The following is a 22,959-nucleotide window of genomic DNA, read 5'->3' as shown; positions in this document are numbered from 1 at the left end:
TAGGATTTTGCAGACTCCATCTTTATTGGTGAACTTGAAACATAAGAATAGGAATTTAAAGTGTGAGAAGAGAAAAAACAGTGGCCCAAATGGTCAGTTATCTCAGAACCTGCCAAGATCTCTAAAACCTGGGAGCCTGGGGTGGGGGCTGGCTCTTCATGTACTCATGTGGCTGGCAATGTGTCTATTCGAGATAGCCCTTTTTGAAATAGATGCCTAAGCATTCAAAGCTTAAGTCAAATACTTTTATCACAAAAAGGAAAAGCTAACGGTCAGGGCTTACACCATACTCAGGTAAATGAAGTCATACAGTATTTCTCTTTTTGTAATTGGCTTATTTCACTTGGCATAATGTTTCCAAGGGTCATCCAAGTTGTAGCGTTGGTCAGAATTTTTTTCCTTTTTAGGGCTGAATGATAGTCCACATTCCATATTTTCTTTATCCATTTACCCATCAATGGACATTTGGGTTGCTTCCACATTTTAGCTATTGTGAACAATGCTCCTATGAACATGGGTGTATAAAGATTTCAAGACTTTGCTTTCAATCCTTTTGGGTATATATTCAGAAATAGAATTGCTGGATCATTTGATAATTGTATTTTTCCTTTTTTGAGGAACCACCATACTATTTTCATTAGTGGCTATCCAATTTTATATTCCCACCAACAGCATACGAATGTTTCAATTTCTATACATCCTCACCAACACTTGTTATTTATTTATTTATTTATTTATTTATTTATTTATTTAATGATAGTAGCCAACCTAATGGTGTGAGATGGTATCTTGTTATGGCTTTGATTTGCATTTCCCCGATAATTGGTGATGTTGAGCATCTTTTCATGTTATTTATGGCCATGTGTTGCATATCTTCTTTTGGAGAAATGTCTATTCAAATCCTTTCTTCATTTGTACATCAGATTGTTTTTTAATTTTTGAGTTGGAAGAGTTCTTTATCTATTCTGGATATTCATCTCTTATTGGACATATGATTTGTGAATATTTTCTCCCATTTGGTGGGATGGATGCCTTTTAACTCAGTTGATAGTATTTTTTGATGGATAAAATTTTTAAATTTTTATAAGGTCCATTTTTTTTTGTGGCTGCTTGTGCCTTTAGTGTCATATTCAAGAACTCACTGCCAAAACCAATGTCATCAAGCTTTACCCTATGTTTTCTTCTAAGAGTTTTATAGCTAACTTAGGTCTTACATGTAGATCATAGATGCATTTAGAGTTAACTTTTGTATGTAGTGTTATATAATGTTTTTTGTTTTGTTTTGTTTTGCTTTTGTTTTTGTTTTTGTTTTTGTTTTGCAGGTGGATATCCAGTTTTCTCAGTGCCATTTGTAGAAAAGACTATTTCCCCCAGTGAATGGTCTTGGCACCAAAAATAATTTGACCATATATATGAGAGTTTATTTCTAGACTTCTATTTTATTCCATTGGTATATATTTCTCTCTTTATGCTAGTAGTATATTACTTGAACACTTTTGATTAGCTTTGTAGTAAGTGTTCACATCAGGAAGTATGAGTCCTCTAGCTTTTTTTGTCTTTTCCAGGATTATTTTGGCTATTCAAGATCCCTGGAGATTCCATATAAATTTTAGGATGAATTTTTCTATTTCTACAGAAAATCTCAATGGGATTTTGATGGAGATTGTGGTGAATCTGGAGATTGCTTTTGGTATTGACATCTTAGCAACAATGGGTAATTCTTCCAAAACATGAGCATGGGAGGTATTTGCATTTATTTGTCTTCTTCAGTTTCTTTCAGAAATGTTTTAGATCTCTCATTGTTCAAGTCTTTCATATCCTTGGTTAAGTTAATTCCTAAGTTTTTGGATGCTATTTTATTTTATTTTTTAAATATAATTTATTGTCAAATTGGCTTACATACAACACCCAGTGCTCATCCCGACAGGAGCCCTCCTCAATGCCCATCACCCACTTTCCCCTCTCCCAACCCCCCACCCACCCTCTCTTCACTGTATTTAAGAGTCTCTTATGGCTTGCCTCCCTCCCCCTCTGTTTGTAACATTTTTTTCCCCCTTCCCTTCCCCCACGGTCTTCTATTAAGTTTCTCAAGATCCACATATGAGTGAAAACATGTTACCTGTCTTTCTCTGCCTGACTTATTTCACTTAGCATAATACCCTTCAGTTCCATCCATGTTGCTACAAAAGGCCATATTTCATTCTTTCTCATTGCCAAGTAGTATTCCATTGTATATATAAACCACATCTTCTTTATCCATTCATCAGTTGATGGACATTATCTCTGTTCACAGATAATATGAATGCATATGTAGAAAACCATAAATATTTCATAAAAAGACTATTAGAACTAATAAATGAATTTAGCAATATAGCAGGATACAAACTCGACACACAAAAATCAGCTATAATTCCATATATTAGCAATGAACAATCTGAAAAGAAAATTAAAAAAACAATTTCATTTAAAATAGCATCAAAATTTCAACAACAGCCAAAGTTTAAAAAATTTTTTTTGATGTTTATTTTATTTTTTGGAAAGAGAGAGAGGCAGAACACAGGTGGGGCAGGGGCAGAGAGAGAGGGAGACAGAATCCAAAGCAGGCTCCAGGCTCCAAGTTGTCAGCAGAGAGAGCCCGATGTGGGGCTTGAACTCACAAACCGTGAGATCATGACCTGAGCCAAAGTCAGGCACTCAACTGACTGAGCCACACAGGTGCCCCAACAATAGCCAAATTTCTGACATGGTGGTCAGTGCAGAAGATGAGATGGATTTCACAAAACCTAATGAAAGACCTAAAGAATATACATCAGCAAGAAGGAAGTTTTAAAATCAGAAAGAATGTCCCTCAGTAAAATAACATTCAGGAAAAAAAAGCACAACTGCCATCAATTTGTAAAATGACTAAGATTGGGGATTTTCAAAAAAGATAGAATTAAACACCAGACAGCACAATAAGTTGGCAGATGAGATGTATTGGGATAAAAACATTCTAAAGTTCTTGTGTTGTCCAGGAGGAAGTTAAAAGACTTAACTTTATACTCTGTAAGGTCTGGTATGTACATTAAAATGCAATGGTAGCTAATGAATATAATAGAAGTAGAATATGAAATTCTGTATGATTAGAAAAGAAGAGAGTAGGGTGAATTAAGCCTGGATAAATATAATGGCAAGCAGAAAAGGAGAAATAAAGAAGGAAAAAATGCAGTAAGTCATAAATGAAAAAATAGAATGGCAAAATAAGTCTAAACATTTCAATATTTATAACAAATTTAATTAATTAACATGTCGTTAGGTCTTAAAGTAATCTACTTTTCTAAAGTTAACATATGCCTAAAAGGAAACTGAAAAACACAAGAAGCAAGGAATGAAGTCATCCATAATCACAAGCAGTTAACAGTTTGACCTTCTAGGTCCCATGTGTGTATCTACGCAACGAAGCATTTTAGTGTAATTAAGATCATACAGTTATGTACCATGCTTTTTTTACACACCATGAATATTTACCATTTCAAAGTCCCCAAACTACGAGTATTTTGATAAACACCAATACACAACACCAACTCTATCTGAAAGAAAAAAAAATGTAATCCTGCCTTTCTTGGCGACAAAAGTTTCATAAAAGACAAAAATGGCAACAGGCCTCTAGATAAAGATATTGGTAGAATTACAATTAAGATGCTGCATTCCTTTAATGTTCGATTAAAAATGAGACACAAAGTAACAGTACACAAAGTATAATGCTTCCAAAATAATTCATTATCCGATTTATACTATTCAAATATTAGCAAGGAGGTATGTTTCCACCGAATCACTTAATGTATTCCTGTGGCACAAAGTGATGCACACACATTAACGGCTGTCATTAAAATGTGAACACATTTGCACACGTCTCTCCCACTACACCTCCTCCTGCCCCTCTGCTGCCGGCCTAGTGAGTAAGTCCTGACATGCATTTCTCACAGATAGCCTAACACTTCCATGCCCAGGATGCTTCCTTCCTATCAGTTATAACAAAAAGAAACTTATAAATTGGTTAATTCACTAGCTGTGCATTATATCATGATTAATCTTTTTAGTTAAAAAGCAGCTTTTCCCAAATTAGACTTAAAAAATCCAGCTGTGTTCTGTTTACTAAAGGTTCACCTAAACCTAAAACCTAGAATAAAAGTAAAAATTAAAGATTAAAGCTTACTAAGATTCGATTAAAAATACTGGTAAGCCAGAAAGCACAAATAGGAATAAAAAGCATACTTTTCCAATGATAAAAAGAAAACATCAATCAGGAAGATAAAAAAATGAGAAAATATGTATATATGAAAAAAATCATAGCAGCAAAGGGATAAAATAAGATTGCTTAAAATTTTGCATTAATATTGATAAACTTATAATAATAGTGGGAAGTTTTCATATACCTCTGTCACAATTGATGAATTAAGTTAATTGAATAAGCTTAATATTTTATATATATATATATATATATATATATAACTGCATGAAACAAACAGGGAAATAGTCATTATTTGCAGCCACTTTGGAAGTGTATAAAGATTGAAATATCTTTATACAAACATCAATGAATCATTATCATATAGACCATGTATTCGGACCACATTAGAATAAAATTAGATATCAATAGTTAAAAGACAAAAAACCTAAGCAGAGAACAACAATGAAACCCAATAAACTGAAATACACACCTCTAGAGGCGTCTGGGTAGCTCCCTTGGTTAAGCATCCAACTTCAGCTCAGGTCATGATCTCATGGTTCTTGAGTTGGAGCCCGATGTCAGTTTCTGTGCTGACAGCTCAGAGCCTGGAGCCTGCTTCAAATTCTGTGTCTCCCTCTCTCTCTGCCCCTTTTCCACTTGCACTCTGTCTCTCTCTCTCTCAAAAATAAATAAACATTAAAAAAAATAAAATACACACCTCCAAATATTTCACGGGTCAAAAGAAGTCATTGTGAACATTCCCCCAAATTTAGAACATCATAACAAAGTAAGTTTTGCATTTCAAAAGCCATGGAATATAGCTAAAGCCATACTTAGAGGGATAGTGGTACTTTAAATGTGCTATATTGTCATTTCAAAAAGCTAACATTAAAATTGAATAATCCCAAAGTATGAAAAAATAATTTAAAAAAGAAGTTAATGAAGTAGGATTTAAAAAAAATACAGGATTAAAACAAAACAAAACAAAACAAAGCAACCTAAAAGATTTTTTTAAAGAATATATGTTCTAGCATGGTACAATTCTAGCAGTAAGATTGAGTAAGCAGGAGAGAAAGCACAAATTACCAATTTTCATGGTAGAGGGAGGAGGGATATTGAGTTGAGGTTGGTTGGGACCAGGGGAAGGTCATATTTTATTTAACCTACAAGGTATGTCAATGATTTGGGGGCTTTCTTTCAGAGCAATGGGAAACTTCTAGAAGTTAAGTGGATGGTAAATATATATGAGTTGAGGAGGAGAAAAATGCATTGGGGAGGAGTCAGTCTGATCAGTTAGGAGAGACAAATTACAGAGATAACTGCAGAATTCAAGCAAGAAATGATGGTGGTTTTAACAAGAGAAAAAGAAAAAATGAAGAGCATAGAGATTCAATAGAAATTTGGCTGATAGAGTAAATGAAGTTCGGTGTTTGACAGTGTATAAGTTAGGGTCTAATCAGGAGACAGAAGTCACGTGATAATTTGGACTAGGAAAGCTTGATGTAAAGATTTCTTAAGTATAACAGGGGAACAGCTATAAAGGATTAAAATACAAGTAAAGAGTACTCTGAAGATGAAGGAAAGTAGCCAGGAAGGCAGAAATTTGGAAGTGGGCACCCTCCGCAAGGCTGAGGTTTAGACCTCACTGGAGAAGGCTGTGTTTACAGCCCACTGCATGGAGAGAAGCTTAGGGTCACCTGGGCCACAGCTGTCCAGTTGCCAGGTGTGGTGCTGGCAGATGGCTGGACACCGTAGCTAGGACCAACAGGTGGGAAGAAACTCTTTGGGGACCAGGTGGGTTGAGGCTGGTAGTGAGAGTATGGAAAGAGTGTTGGGAAACTGCTTGCCAGCCAGAGTAGCATGAGGCCCAGGAGTGAGATGTCCCTGCCAGGAAGGTGTCACTGGGCTGGGCCAAGACTGTGAGCACATCAAAGGATTTTGCACTCTGGACATTAGGGCAGAGTTAGGTTAGGGCACAGCACCACTAGATGCCCCCACCCCCCACCCCGGCAGGAAGAATAAGCAAACAGAAGCATTCTGGCACCAGAAAGAAAAACCTCTTTTTCCTGCAGGGTCCCTCCAGTGTCCTCTACTGACAAAGCCAAACATGTAGGTACCAGTTGTAGACCAGAAATGCTTATGGCTCCATCTTTGCTGAGTAGGAAATAAAGCATAGATTTGAAGCTGAGAGGCATTAAATTAATAACTGATACAGATTAGATCCAGCGACAGGGAATTAACGGTGACTCCTGGAAACTGGCTTGCATCAGTCACTGAGAGGGTAGTAGGTGGCATTTACAGAGAGGGAATCTTTGAGGAAAAGAAATTCGAGCAAAGTACAGACAAATGGCCTTTTGAAAATGCTGAGTTTAACAAACTTGAGAAATGGCTGGCGAGAGGACAAGTAAGATGGGTAAGTTCTTAAGGATGTAATGACCCAGTGTCACAGAAGGGGAAGATTGAAAAGGGACCACCGGCTTTGGACCCAGGGGTCCTTGATGACTTGTGACCAGAGCAGCTTCAGTGGGGATGGAGGCAGAGGTTATGTGGGTTGAGGAATTGGGGGGCGAGGAAATGGCTGGTCCACTTGACAATGTGTGTGTGTGAGAACAAGAATAGGGAAGGGTGGGAGTAACAGGAGAGATGGGGGGTTGAGACAAGGTTCTATTTGTCCTGGAGAGAAGGGGCATGTTCATGTTGATGTGGAGGCTGCAGAGAGGGGGGCATGGGAGTCACATGTGGTTATGTGTGTAAGTAAAGGAACAAAGAGACAGCAATGCAACTGGACCCAGATCTGGCAGTCAAGAAATGGCTTAACGCGCTCTCTCGCCAGCCAGGAGGGCCGTAAATGTCGTTCGGATGTCTTCCAGGAATGAGCTGAGAAACACAGATGGATTTAGTAAGGATGATAGAAGATAATTCTGTTGTTGAATAGGGTCACATGGAAGTGCATGCTGTGTGTGTGTGTGTGTGTGTGTGTGTGTGTGTGTGTGTGTGTGTAATAGTTGCCAGAGATAAGGTTTCACAGCAAAGTCATTTGCAAAGGTGAGTGGGGGAATCAAAGACTGAAGAAGGACTGAAACATTTATCACGACCTTCAGTTCTGGCCTGTGAGTAACAAGAAGGCATCATTAGCACAGTCTGACTTTCTTTCTCTTTTTATTTCCATCTGTAGTGATTTCCCAATGTGGCTTTCAACAGGCCACAGCGAATTTTAGTGCCCGTCACCAGTACATTCGTACCTAACATACATAATTCTCACTCTTACGTACTTCTGGAAGCAGCCTCCCTGTGGACCCATGTCTCTCTGGCTAGTGAGTTTGTTTTGGATTTGCAGTTTCCTCCATTTTTAGGTGGACTTCTACTTTACCTGTCTGTTAACGTATCCTTCCTCCAGCGTACTGTCCGTTGTGGCCAAGCTTAGTTTTCTACCAAGTAGGGAAGTGGGGTTTCTTGTGGCTGCCAGGACATTGGGAAGATTGTGGTGCCTCTCTTCATCTGGGCCTCCCGTCGCCCCTGCAGGGTGGGCACCTGGATGGCGGCTTCCCTCCCTTCAGGAATCTTGTAAGCGGGGGGCAGAAAAGGAGGGGTGATACGATTCTGCCTACAAAGTGCTCTGCATACCTCCAGTTAAAGATGCTGCATAAGTAGAAGCATTAAGAGTTCAGAATTAACAAGGCACTGGGGACACCATTTAAACTACAATTGGTATGTTGCATTGTAATGTGCAAAAATCACTATCAGGGCAGACATGGGGCTTGTCCGTTGTATTTAATTGTATATAAATGTGTGTGGGCCTGAGTGTGGCATGCTACCAAGGACCCACCTCTCTGGCCATCCCCGTGAGGCAGACTGTATTGTCTAGCTTCCAGGTGTCTGGGTAATATTGCCCTGCAATGGATCAGCCTACCCCACCATTGCAGAAACCTTCCTACTGTTTTGTTTCCAGAAGACGTAAAAAGTGGATTGACGCTAACAGCCCACAGCCCTGCTGCGTGCCCCTCTCAGCCTCAGGACACTGATCTGTCCCTTCTGTATGTGTTTCCTAAGGCACTTCAACAATGTTAAGCATTGCTGCCTTCCTTCCATGTGAGCATGTAGCCAAGCCTTGCATGTTTCTATTCCCCTGATAATGTTTAGGGGAATCTAGCAATGGTAATTGAATCACACACTCTGTTTCATTAACTGAGCTCCTAGAATGTGCCAGGGACTTTCCTAGGGGGTGGGGAGCAAAGATGGGGTTGACATCCACAGTTCAATGGAGGGGGCAGTTCCCAAGGCATTGCAATATTCCTGTGAGGGGCATGGAGCAAAGTGCCGCAGGAACGTAGATGAGCGAGCAGTCAGTCCTGAGCTAAGGCAGAATAATGACAAGGAACGACAGAGGGTCAGGGAAGGCCATGTGGGTCCTGAAGGATGATTAGGAGTTCGTCAGGTAGGGAAAACTGGGCAAAGATACGGAGGCAGGAATACGCACCGAGTGTGCCGAGAAGAACAAGTGTCCTGTGTAACAGGGCAGAGCGAGGGGCTGAGGGCTGCCTTCTTGGCACCGTTGGGTGAGTGTGTGGTTCCAGGAGACGCATGTCCCATCTCATGGAAAGAAATAAAGCTCACTTGTAAGACACAAGCTGACGCCCTAAGTTTTTTTTTTTTTTTTTTTTTTTTTTTTTTTTTTTTTTTTTTTTTTTTTTCATTATTGGCTCCAAATCGTTCAGAGGCTCAGAGTGTGCATGCATTTTACCTAATCAATACAGGGTGAGGTCTTGACCCTTTCCTGCTAAATAGGGAGTGTTTCTTCCTGGGATCCCTTCAGAGTGAAACATTCTATTGTCTTCTATACATGGAACTTCTAAGCAAACAGTCCAATAAAACTTAAAAGCTGGAGGCCTAGAGCTGCTCCTGGGGCACCAGGGGATCTCACAGTGCACGGAAGGTTAATTCTGTGTGACACAGTGCAGGCGATCCTACGTCTTTGAAAATGAGTATTTTGTAGGAAGTCTAGCTGGCAACCATATGCTAACAAGAGTATGAATCCACCAAAGTGCTGCCCAACAGAGGTGTGTGTTCAGAGGGTGGTGTTGCACTGATTCCTCTTCCCACGTCCCAGAGTCCCCCTTCTAGGGGGAGTAACTGTTCTTGCATTGGACCGGGAGAGAGCAGGAACTTAGTTCCATTCTTCGTGAGAGCAAATTACCTTTCTATTTATCCTGCTATGTACCATCACAAACTTAAACGTAAATTGAAAGAAAGATAAACATGAGTGTCATGTCACAGCAGGAGCCGCCATGGTCTCACCAACCTGTGCCCTGCCAGTCCTGGTGCCCCCCGGTGTGGGGGTGTGGGGGATGTCCCTGGGCGGGGGAAGCTGGGGAGTGTTCTTCTTGAGCTGTACTGCCCACCCCAAACTCTGTGGATAATCAGAAGTTCGATTTGTCAACAAAACCCAGTTTATCAAGAAAGTTCTGGTTGAACTGTGGTAAATACAGCACCTTGGAGCATTCTCTTTAGGAAGAGAATCTTTTTCTTTCTTTCTTTTCCTTTCCTTTCCTTTCCTTTCCTTTCCTTTCCTTTCCTTTCCTTTCCTTTCCTTTCCTTTCCTTTTTTCTTTTCTTTTCTTTTCTTTTCTTTTCTTTTCTTTTCTTTTCTCTTCTCTTCTCTTCTCTTCTCTTCTCTTCTCTTCTCTTCTCTTCTCTCCTTTCCTTTCCTTTCCTTTCCTTTTCCTTTCTTTTCTTTTCTTTCCTTTCCTTTTCTTTTCTTTTCTTTTCTTTTCTTTTCTTTTCTTTTCTTTTCTTTTCTTTTCTTTCCAAGAGTCACAGTGATTTGGGCCTGAGGTGTCTGGTGACAGAGGTACAACTTGTCCCCACGTCTGTCTGGCAGGGGACGTCAGGCCGCCTCAGGAACCTGGCCTTCATAGGCCCTCTGCTCTGTCACAAAGGCAGGTGGGGAGTCCTGGACCTGAGACTAACTAACTCACAGTCTTGGAACATACCTGAGCAGCAGCAGCAGCTGGGTGAGAAGTCGGGCTCAGGACAGTGACCGCGTTGGGGCTGGTGGCTGCCTTCTTGTTCCTTAGATCCCCTGCCAGGGTAAATGTCCTTGTGGGGAGAGATCCCACAGCATTCCCCAGCCTTCGTGCTGCGGCGGGGAATGCGCTGTCGATCAAGCACAGAAGGAGGGCCACCCAACTCACCATGGACCCAAAAATGTCTTTGGGCCCCAAACCCTTCACAGACTTGTGATGCTGCCTCATTATGAGGCAAAAATGATTTCTGTTGTGGTTTAATCCCATTCCCTTTGTCCTCAGTGAGGACGGAGAACGGCCAGTCACTTCTCAGTGAAATCGTGCTCATTGTTAGCCGCCCAGGCCTTCATCTTAAAAGTGCCTTTGCGAAAATGGCACTGAACAAATTGCACAGACTATTTCCAGCCACACATATTTACTTCTCCATTTGTCTCAACATCTTGGCTCTTTTCTTTGAGATAAGCGCAAGGAACCCAGAGAGACACATAAATTATCTGGCTGTTTTATTACTCTGGTTCTCATAATAGGCTACATTGTGTGACCCGACCATATCTTTTGCAGGAAATTTATGTTGTGGCAATAATAATCCCTTCTAACAGAAACAGCCCATAACAGAGTGGGTTTATTAAGAGAGTATTTATGGCTAATTAAGCTGCCACGAGCACTCTTTTCACTGTCAGGATGCCAGGTAGCAGATGTGCATGGGGGACAGAGGGGCATATCGGGAAGCGGATGGGTTGAAGGCAGGAGACCCGGGGTCTGTTTGCGACCTCGCCACCAACTACATTATAGGTGCAGGCGAGATGCTTCCCTTCTCTGGACTGAAGTTTTGTTAACTGGGAGATGAAGGGGTTGAATGATGACCTTCATGCTCTGTGATTTGTGAATCTGAGGGTGGGGGAGAGGGCATGTGTTTGTACAGGGACGTGATCTGAGTGAAAGATCACAGTCAGGTTAACCCCTCACTCTTGAGACTTCAGCCCCCAGTCCTAGTCGTAAAGGTGACAGACAGTTTAACCTAGTCCAGCAGGCAAATCCTAATGTAAAAATAAATTAGTCAACCCGAAGAATCACATCCCGTGTGTGTGTGTGTGTGTGTGTGCGCGCGTGTGTGTGTGTGTGTGTGAACTCCCAGAATCTGTCCCTGACCCACGCCAAGAAGACCATCAGGTAAAAACATACCAAGTGTCCTAACTGGAGGCCATCTGTTAGCAAGAAAGTGCCCGTCACTCATCACCTCCCTTAAGTGTGTTTGTCTCTGCACGGGGGAGACGAACAGCACTCTTCCTGCCCAGGGGTCCTCTATCTCCCGGTCTCAAATCCCCAGACACATGCAGTTGGGAAGAAATTATTCTCACAATCGCAAAGGACACATCCTTCTTGAGAAACTTTTTAGCTCTTCGTAGCTAAAGCTAAAGGGAAAGGTTCTGCCTTCCTCCTTAGTGGGGTGCTGGGTGAGTCCCAACCCCAGGAAATCAACTCTGGCTGACCTAACCCTCCCCACCCCGTGCATTTACCCCGACAAGTAATTGCAGCCCTCCCGTGTCCAGCAGTGTGACCCCTCTGCAAGGGCCCCCAACGGTTCACACCACCCCATCAGTTAGGAGCAGGCGCGATTAAGTGCATGGCGGTTGCAATCAAATACACAAGCAGTGTGAAGGTGTGCCTGCCTCGGGTCAAAGGCAGCAACATCACGGTCACCTCCAAGGTGTGCCCTGTGTGCCACCTACAGACGGGCCGCTTTAGGTAATGGCAGAATTATTTAAGATACGGTGCTGGGCCTGGTTTGCTGCTTGAGAAACTTCCTCTTAGAGGGAAAAATATTAACAGAATTTCTCATGGCTGTCAGTTCTAGGAGTTGTTCCTTGACCGTGCTGAGAAGGACTAAGGAATCTGCATGACAAGGCGGGCGGTGAGACACTGGTTCCCACCGGCCTCTCTTGTTCAAATCCCTGAGCCTCTTTCCATTCCCACATTCTCAGTGGGGAAACAGCAGATTCTCTTACCCCGATATTCAAGGATCAGACAAGCATTTGGAAGAGCCGTACTTACCCCATCAGCTGCCAGAATCCAACTGCTAATTTCGACTGGATGCACAGCTGGCCTTTGGCTACCAACACCCTCCGTGGAGGACAAGAGTAGGAGCAGATCCCAATGTGTTTTCTCATAGTTTCCTAATAACGCTTTGGGGGGAGTGGAGTCAGATGTTCTTTTTAATAAGAATCTGTAGCTATTGAGAGGTTAATAAATGGCAGCCAGCTCTGCCCAGTAATCCAAGGTGACGTTCTTCAGTGTGAAATAAAAGCATGTAACCGGATGATTGCCGCATATACATGGCCATTGGGTGCTTAAAGGTTTTATACGTTCCCATTCGGTTCCTGTAACTAATGATAATGATAGTAACAATGACACTATTGAATAGTTATTAGCTATCAAACACTACCATTTATCAGGTGTTATGCTAAGCCCTTTAGACACGGGGCTTACTTTAATACTTCCACCAATTCAATGAAATAGACCCTGATTGCTCTAAAGAAAGGCTCAGCAAAATTAAGTCACTTACTTAAGAGAAAATAGTGGCAAGCCCTAGATCTGAGATTTGAACCCAGCTACTCGAGCCCCGTATCTGTGCTGCTTCGTACTCTGTATCCGTTCGTTCATTCCTGCTGCCCCGCGGGGAGTTCTACTTTCTGAAGCCAGATTTCCTAAAAAGCTAGAGAACGAATTCTTCTTTATTCTTTTAGTTCAAATCTCTTGAAAAGAGAATACATATCTCTGCGTCTTTATTTTTTAACGGCTTTATTGAGATACAGACCACATACACTTCACCCATTTGAATATGTATTTAAGGATTTAGTATATCCATAGATTTATGCAAGCATCAACACAATCTAGTTCTAGAACATTTTTGTCATTCCCCAAGGAAATTCTACCCATTAGCCCTCATTCCCAATCCTCCCTAAGCACCAAGAATTGTACACCACTAAACTACTTTCTGAGTTGCCTCTTCTGGACAATTCATCTAAATTAATCATAGGCTATATGGTCTCTTAGCATATACATATTTAAGGTCCATTTGCTTTGTAGCGTCCATCAATACTTCCTTCCCGTTTATTGCTAAATAGTATTCCATGTTGTATCTGTATCACATTTTACATATTCATTTAGCAGTTAACGGACACTGGAGTCGTTTCCACATTTTGACTGCTGTGAACATTGCGACTATTCACATTCCTGTACGAGTTTTTGGGAGGACACATGCTTTCATTACTTTTCAGTATATACCTAGGAGTAGTGTTGCTGGAGCATATGGTAACTCTATGTTTAAGTGTTTGAGGAATCGCCAAAATGTTTTTCAAAGCCTGCTGCCTCATTTTACTTTGTCACCAACGTACGAGAGCCCCGTTTTCTCTCCTTCCTAGTCAATACTTGTAACTGTCTTTGATTATAGTTGTTCTAGTTGGTGTGAAGCAGTATCACATTGTTGTTTTGATTTGCATTTCACTAGTGACTAATCATGTTGAGCAGTTTTTCATGTGCTTATCGGCCATTTGTACGTCTTCACTGGAGAAGCGTCTATTCAAATCCTTTGCCCATTTTTAATCGGCTTTTTTAATCTTCTATTATTGATTTGCAAGAGCGCATCTTATATTCTGGATATAAGTCCCTTATCAAATATATGATTTGCAAACATTTTCATTCATTCTGGCGTGGTCTTTTCATGATTTTGTTCATGTGTTTTGAAGCACAGAGGTTTTTAAGGCTGATGAAGTCCAAAGGTCTATTTTATCTTTAGTTACTTGTGCTTTGGTGTCATTTCAAAGATACCATTGCCTAGTCCAAGGTTATAAGGATCCACTCCTAAGTTTGCTTCTGAGACTTTTATAGTTTGAACTTTTACATTTAAGTTTCTGACCATTTTGAGTTGATTTTTTTAATATGGGGTGAAGTGGGGTTCCAGTTTTTTTTTCTTTTGCGTTGGTATCCAATTGTCCAAGCACCATGTTCAAGAAGACTTTTCTTTCTTGGGAATGTGCACAGTCTCCCTGATCACCAGAAGTGTCTGTCTGTAGTTTATTTGGGCATCTTTAAATCTCTCTTTTCCTGATATTCCTGTTAAGTTCCTGTCTGGTCTGCCTTTACTGGTGTCTCGTCTAGAAGCTAGCTTCTACTAATTGCTAGCTGTTGGCTCTAATGTTTTGACAGTATTTTGGTATTGTTTGACAATACTTTGGTATAAATTGTTCTATGGTCTGATCCAGTTTTAATCATGTTGTTTTCCAGGGGTGGGGTATTCCCAGTCTTTGAGTCTCACTCTGACCCCAGAAGGGCTCTTCTTGGCTGTCTCTTTTCCTGGTTCTCTTTGTTAAACTTCTAGCTGGTACAACATCTTGCTTGCTGCTACTCCCATCATGGAGCCCCCAGCCTTTTCTTACTTACCATCAAGATCTCCATTGTGTATTAACGGTGTCCTTAAGGCATGTTCTTCCTAAACTATGCTATCAATGAAGTCAATTCCTTTAGGGAGAATTGAGGACCTCTATTTTCTTAAAACCTCTTCCCCCACTGGACAGAAGCCCTTTGTCACTAAACCAGACACTAAACTGTGTCTCCTTGAGAGACAGCCTTGCTCCATGAGCAAGAGGACTTATCCTCTCGTTCCTCCTGGAATTGGGCCTCTCCCCTAAAAGTCATCTGAGGCAAGGTGATCATGGTCCTGTACGCTTGGCCCTGTAAGTGAGGACTCAGTGGGGGAATGGGGCCCCAGTGGGCATGCCTGCCTGGATCAGAGCTCCTGTGGAAGGGAGCTAGGGAGGGAATACAATTTGCTGACAACTTTCTCATTCTGGGGTGAAACTGTAACCCTAGACTGCGATCTTGAGGTGAAGGAGCCCCATTTTCTTGGCCACACCCACCTGGAGTAGAGCTACCATTATACTGAGCTGAGGGTGGGGATGAGAGCTGGTTGTGGCTCACATGGCACAAATTCTCACTGTTCTTACAGAGATTTCATAAATTTTCATGAACAAGTATTTTTCCATTGTATGCCCTTAGGAAAATCCCCAGAGACTTTAAATAATTGTTTCATATAACTTTCTCCAGTTACAATGGTTGTTTTGCAGAGGAGAGGGTTTACCAAACCCCTCATGCTGCCATTTTGTGTGTCCTCTATCTCCATACATTTTATGCACTGAAGATGGATCATACTCTGCCCTCTTCTTTATCTTTCAAAAGCCATTATAACACAGTTCCACTATTGAATGTTACGAGTTTTTTCTCCTACATTATATGGCCTCAGAACTTCTTAGCTTGAATTTTGTAGCTTTTCACTTCTCCCCTTACCTCTGACAGTCAGCCATTTCTTTTTATTTTGGTCGCCTGTGTGTCTGTAGTTACCCTCTTTTATGCTTTCTGAGTTTCAGATTCACAGCTGATCAGGAGCTTGTCAGAACTGTGGACAATTACAGTGAAAACATTCTGACTGAGGGTCTAGAGAAATCTCCTCTGAACCGAGTGTCTAAACTCTAAATAATGTCACTCCACGAAGACTATTCGGAGCCTTTGTTTGATCTGTTAACTTCCTGGTGTTGATGACCTTCCACACAGGGGGAGCTACTGAGGAACTGACAAATGCTACCTTCGAGACCCCACAAACTGTTTCCAGCTTCCTCAGTGATGACTGGGCCAAGTAGTCAAGAGGTGTATGTAAATATACAGTGGCTGTCAGAAAGGGCTAATAATCTAGGACAGAAAAGGAGCACCTTGCCTCAGAGCTCACAGCATGCGACAATCAGTCCTGAGGTAAGGCAAGAAGAAGGTGGGGCGTCGTACCCAACACAAAAGGAACCAGCACTGGCTTTGCTGCTGCTCCAGCCCAAGGCAGGGTAATGCAACTCTTGCGTCTTCTATGCTTCTGAGTCCTGCTATGGAAGACTGCGGCTTCTCAGAGCATCTATATTCTGAGGTGATGTTCTGTCTTTCCTACTGTCCTTCTCAGAGATTTGCATGGACAACATCCCCCAGTTGGACCCTGCTCTTGATGACCAGCTTTCCTGAACTGAGGGGAGATACCATATCAGAGCAGGACGTGGAGGAGAAGGGACATGGCAGAGAAAGTGCTGGGGGTGGCGAGGGGTGGGGGGAGATAGTGGACAGGGCCCTGCCTCGGAGGGCAGGGGAGTTTAAGCAGGGCTGGCCCACTCTGTCAAACAGAGCAGAAGCCCAGGCATGGAAAGAGCCGAGCATTCTCTGTGCCTATAAGTGACTGTGTTAGTTTCCTAAGGCTGTCATAACAATGTCCTACAATGTGGGTTGCTTAAAGCAATAGAAATTGACTCTTTTATAGGCCAGAAGTAAAAAATCAAGGTGTTTTTATAACCGTGCTCTTTTTCAAAGTCTTTAGGGGAAGAATCTTGGCCCGATTTTTCCAGCTCGTGGCAGCCCCAGGTATTCTGGGCTTATGGTAGCATAATTCTAATCTCTGTCTCCATAGTAAAGTGACATCCCCTCCCTGTCTGCATCCCTTTTCCTTTTCTTATCAGGATACCAATCATTGGATTAGGGCCCACCTTAATGACCTCATCTTAGTTTGATTATATCTGCAAAGACCCTATTTCCAAATAAGGTTACATTCATATGTGTTAGAGGTAGGACTTTGACATATCTTTTTGGGGACACAATTCAACCCATATGAGGTGGTTTTTCATCTGTCAGACGTCTGCGACAATGCGTTACATCTATCTAACTGAAGAATGTTTCACTCCGCAGTCCCTGAGAAAAGAGTGAATGCCAGGAAATGAGGTTTAGTACAGGATCAGTCAAAACGTAAAGTACCTTCACCCCAGGCCCCCAAAGGAGAAGTGCCTCAGTCCAGTACCTTCAAATAAAATACTGCCATTGACGTACCCCCAAACATATCATCATCTAGGCCCATTAGGACCAAGTTGGAACCCATTTGGGGGTAGACTGGGAGGATTGTGATGTTCTGATTTTAGCTGTGTCAACAAGACAAGGCTGAGTTGTGTCTTTGCCCTGGCAGGTGTAGACCCTTGGAGGCTTCAGTGCTGGCTGATGTAAAGTGTTTGGACAAAGTCCATTCTTTCTAGGTGCATACTGGGCATTTTCCTAAAAGCAGTGTATAATGATCCCTTTACGCAGAGGATGGGATAGAGGTTCACAAAGGTCAAGTGACTTTCTAATGGTCACATGACTCATTAATAGTAATGAGGTCTTTGGGGTACCATTCAGGTGTTCTTTGCATTGCACTGTACCATAGTGGCTTTTTTTTTTTTTTTAAATCAGGATGCAGTCACCATCAGTAAATCCATGCCTGAACCCTGAAGACTGGAATCTATCTAATGGAGGTTGAAGGAAATCTCTGGAGTCTGGACAGTGAACCCAGGGCCAAGGGCCCTTTGTATCCCAGAGGGCCATTATTTCCTCTGTTTGTTGCTCATTAATGTTGGCTAAGCACATACAAAGTGCATCAAAAGCACAACAAGGAAGCTATCCCCAAGGAGCTTGCAATGTCATAGCTACAGGCCTTTATATTCAGCATTGTGAGTGGAGAAAACCTTGGGGCAGCCACCTAACCCAGACTGGAGGGCTGTCCCTTGAGGATGTGACCACTGCACCCGATGCAGAAGGATTCTAGGAGTCAGGAACATCATGTAGAAAAGCCTGGAGGAGGCAAGAGAATGGTCTCCTGGGGTTTGAACCATAGGAAACAAGGAATCCCCAAGATGAGCCTAGTGGTTGGCCATTAGAGTTATGGCTGTGAGGAGCCTTGACACCATGTGAAGGAATTTGATGTTCATTAAAAGTGCTCAGAGAGTTGGGAGTCATCCCAGAAAGATAGGTTTCAAGTGTTCAACTTCTCCCACATCGTGCAAAACTCACTGTGGCTGTGTGCTCGGGCTAGGGCTTTGCTCAGGGCCACTTTGGGCCTCCCACTCTGACTGGAAATGAAACAGTAGCTGATTTGGACTGTGCCCTATTAGAGCTGGGATGGGACTTTGTTGGGGCCCTGATCCCTGTAGGATCCTGGCTCTTTTTCTAAGTCTGTGGTTAGAGAGGGAGGCTGAGTGGGGTGACGGAGAGGTACCATGGGTGTGCAACGAATAATTGTCAAAGACACAAATGCATCGCTCAAGGTGTGTCATTTTCATGCAGGAGATAGGAACATCTGAGGCACAGAGTGGCCTCATAATTATTTCTGGGTGACACAGCTTGACAGAGCCCCAACTCCTCCCCCTGGGGCACAGACACACAGTGAGCAGCATAAAGCAGTCATCGTGAGGCATCTCCTGACCTCATTCTCAGCCTGCGCGGTCTGCCTAAAGAACTCAGTGCACTGCTCTGGGTTTCCACCTGGCCTGTGGGGAGCCCACAACAGGATGATGCTGAGAATGTTCCTAAGGACTCCCAACTGCTTGACTGAGCTGGCTGGGGAGCCCTCCCTACTTCCAGAAGCCAAGGGTCATTGCAATGGACGGGACCCCTAGGTTCCCATTTCCCATCTCAAAATGTAATGCCCTATGTTGCTGGGTAGACTTCAGGCGTCTTAGAATTGAGCCCTGTTTGTATTTTATTCTGGTTCTCTTTATCCTGCGCACAGGATGGCAGTCGGCTACCACGAATAGTTTCTCTATTAGGAAGACTAGAGGAAAAGGGTCTTTGTTCCACTTTTCTGGACAGTCTACTGGGCCTGTGGGCCTCTGAAGAAGGAGCTGTACCGCTGTGTCCTAGACTGCCATGGAAACCTGAGCTTCTTAGGAATTCCTATCATCCTAGAACTTTGAGGAGGTCAGGGAATCTGGGAAAAGAGTTTACTCCTTAACAAAGATTACTGGTCCCATTGATTAGGGGACTCATGCCTGCCTGATTAGCAAGGGGCTTCAGGACACATTTTGCAGTCAGGAATGAATATAAAATCAAGGAGACCAAGAAAGAGCAATCAACGATACCCCAACATTCTCCTAAAGCCAGCACTACCAATGTGGGTAGCATCACCACAGCCACTAGAAGCATGAATGTAGCCCATGGCCAGGCAGCTTGGTGTCCAGGGGAGGCATTGTGCCCTGTGTGCTCTATGGCTCCCTATACGATTCTAAAGCCTGAAATGCAGAGGCAGGAGGTTTTACAGAGAATTGGTACAAGTGAAACACACTTGTCAGAATGAACTGAACCCTATAACAGGGATTCAGGACACGTTTCCAGCATTATCTCTGCACCCCAGCCTGCTATCTCTGGGACACAGGCTCACCGTGCCTCAGCATCACCAAGCACTCACGCTATTTTCAACCGCTGTGTCTTTGCACATCCGTTTACTTGGCCTGCAATGTTTCTCTGTCTTTGTTATGCAGCAAAACTGTAAAAAACCTGAAATCTCAGTCGAAACTCTCCCTAAGCAGCCTGCCTTCTGTGAGCTTCGAGACCAAAGAAATTAGGATTTTTTTTTTTCCCCTCCAAAAATTTTGGGCATACCTTGGCTTCAGATGTTAGGATACTAGAGTGACTATTTGAGTATGTGAGTGTGTACCCCATTTATCACCTGAGATCCCTTAGGGAGGAGGTGCTGCCTTGTCCAGGCTTCCAGAAAGCTCTCCATTTCATAGTCGATGCTCTGAAACTTTGAAAAAGTTGATTGCTTGCCTGTGAGGGCTATGAGGAGATAGCCATTTTTGGGGAAGATAAACTTTAGAACTATGAGAAACTGTGTTTTCTCCTGGTTTGGCAAATAACTTTCATTCTCTAATGGAGAGCTTTAATTGGAACCTTGACTCTGTATTTGGAGGTAATGGGCCTTACTAAAAATGGATTAGAGCAGTTCATAAACTCTTCCTCTAAATGTTAACATATTGCAGGGCCTGCAAAGGTTACTTAGCTTGGCAAGAAAACTCACATTAAAGATCAAAATAACAATTTCCTGGATTCCTGTGCAGGCTTCTAACTTGTCCCAGTATCCTTGGGCCATGGGTAAACAGCTGTGACATAATCAGTAACTGCTGTAAATGGACAGAGAGCCCAAGCTCTTTGCAGTTCTCTTGGAGAACTGGAGGAAGAAATAGGACCGAGTGGACATGAAGGAGTAATTACTGATAACAGTCAATTTTTAGAATGCTTGTTGTGAGCCAGCTTCTCTTCTAAGTGCTTTGCCTAAGTGATCTTACAACCCCTCTGGGCTAGGTTCTGCCATAATTCCCACCCCGAAGATGACTCACCTGAGACACAGAATGCTTGGATGCCTTTTCCCAGGTCCTGTAGCTGAGACCCTAACTGACTGCATTTGATTTTAGAGCCATGTTCTTAACCACTCTGGTAACACTCTCCTTAATTAGAAAAGAACCTATTGAGGTTCAAGTTCAGAGGGGCTGGCTGAGGCAAACACAGAGACATGGTCTGAAGGATCTCATGTCCTTCAGAACAGGGGCCAGTGTGCGTTGGGTGCAACAAAGCTGGGGTCTGGAACAGGGCTGGATTGGGGTCTAAATCTAGCTCTTCGAAGGGCAGGGTGCCTTTGAGCATGTTGTTGGAGCCCTCAATACATTGGTTCCCTCATCTGTCAAACAGGATTGTTTTGAAGTTTAATTGAGATGTTTCATATACAGGGGTCAGCATGGGGTCTGGGCACAGGTAGAATTGGGAAAGAAGGAAAGGTGGAGGGAAGGCAGCAGTGCTGGTAAGGGTCTGCTAGGGCAGAATATACGTTTGTCCTCTTGAAATTGCTCCCATTTCTATGGTCATAAGAATGTCCTTTAAAAAAAAAAAATTTCCAGAAAGGGCCTCAAGCATCTGTTTGTTCCTTTGTGCCTTTCTTCTCCCAGGTCTGGTACCCAATTGCCACTTCTTTTTTACCTCTTTCCCCCCACCCAGCCTTGTCCATTCCCTAGATTATGGGCTGACCATTCAGCTGCAAGCATTGGCCCTTGGGCCTGTGCATGGTTCCCAGATTGGACCCGGGACATCACCATTGCACAAACACGGCCGTCACCCGGGACCTGGCTGAACAGTATCCTCCCAGCCATACATATTGGGGTACAGGACCAACTGGAGACACTCACCTGAGAACGTCCTGCTGGCATGGCAGATTGGGGCCAACAGGTGAGGGTTTTCCCTCACTGAGGCAGAGCCAGCGAAGCTAGGCTCGCCTTCTAAAAGAGTCATGAGGATGTTTCCCATATGTGAGAGGGGACTGGGGACCATTTCTCTGAGACATCACATTGACTTTAAAACCAGATGCAGACATTTGTGGATTTCAGAAAAAAGTCTTAGCGTTAATGGCACTCAAACGCCAAGAGCATGGGCTCTGGTGGCAGGCATAACCCTTCAGTTAAGCTATCCTTAGCTTTGCCACATTCACAGCCTGAACCAAGGTGACTGAATTCCTCTCATAACCATAACACTCATTCATCATGTGTGTTTATAGTAACTGACACACTTCAAGGCCATTGACAAAGAGCAGCCTGCTGATGGCCGAGGGTCTCACTGGTCACACAGTGGGAAAGGACATTGGCCAAGCCTTGAGATCTGGGTAATATGTGACTTATCTCAGGAATGCCTGACTTTGAAAAATATACACAGAGTGACCCACAATGGACCCTTAAAACTCTATTTGCTGGCCTTATGCGTTCTCTGCCTCATTAAAAATGTTGGTTGTTTAAAATTGCTGAGGGATAATTAAACAGGCCTGCAGTTGATTTATGGGAGACAAACAGAGCGATGAATGCACAGGAATATTGTGTTGTGAGGGAGGTAATTTATGAAGATAAAGCTAAATATTGATGGGGGAAGCCCAACTCAAGGTTGGCTGCAAGAAGTGATATATCTTGGGAGTCCTTTAAATCCTTGGAGGCCAAAAACATCCAGGTGAGCATCACATCTTGATATCCAGGCCTGTATTTTGAATGGCAGCTTTTAAATCCCCTCTTAAGATCTGAAGAAATAATGCAATGAAAGACTGCACCCCACACCCACACTTATGCACATGCACTGCCATATATTTCATGTGACCACAGAGGCTAAGCTATGTTTGGAATTTGAGGTGGAATCAAAGGGAATGGTTGTGATAACAGGGTCTGATGAGTGACTTTCTCTTTACAACACGCAGTGTTTCCTAGCGGTGTGGCTAATACTCGCCATAAGGCTGCTTTTACAAGTTACAAATTGGAGAGTGTGGGTACAGTTCCGTGAGTCTGGGAGTTCTATGGGAGGGGGTGGGGGAAGGTTTCCTTTCTATCTCTTCTTGGTGAAACTCATAGTAAGAGAACAAACAAAATGTACCGAGGCTTATTTCCATGGGGGGAGACTGTCTTGGAAGGTAGAGGAGAGCTGAGATTTTAAGCACTTGAGTTTCCCAGCCTGGCCAGGCTTGCTGCCCTTCTGGGAGCAGCCTCAGTCAGCGGATGGGTGTCCCAATGAGAGCCCTACCTCCCTGTGGCTCCTAGCTACCGTGACAGCTTCCAGCAGGGGCCTTGGGGGGTCAGTGATTGTAAAGTCAAAGACTTTATCCTCATCTCTCTGCCTTGTCACTCTGGACCCTCAGCAGCCTGTGAAGCCTTTGAAGCCCTTTGAAGGGCTGACTCTCTTGCCTCAGAAGACAACTCCTTCTATTCTGAGAGCTAGTCCCAGCTCAGGCCACCACCCACCTGGACACATCCATGCAGTTACCCATCGCCCACTTCTGGGCACCTTTTCTCTCACCAGCTCTGCCCTCAACATGTTTCAG

This window comes from Neofelis nebulosa, chromosome 13 (genome assembly GCF_028018385.1).
Source record: "Neofelis nebulosa isolate mNeoNeb1 chromosome 13, mNeoNeb1.pri, whole genome shotgun sequence".
Taxonomy (NCBI): Eukaryota; Metazoa; Chordata; class Mammalia; order Carnivora; family Felidae; genus Neofelis; species Neofelis nebulosa.
The sequence above is the reverse complement of the archived record's forward strand: the minus strand, read 5'-3'. Positions refer to the sequence as shown.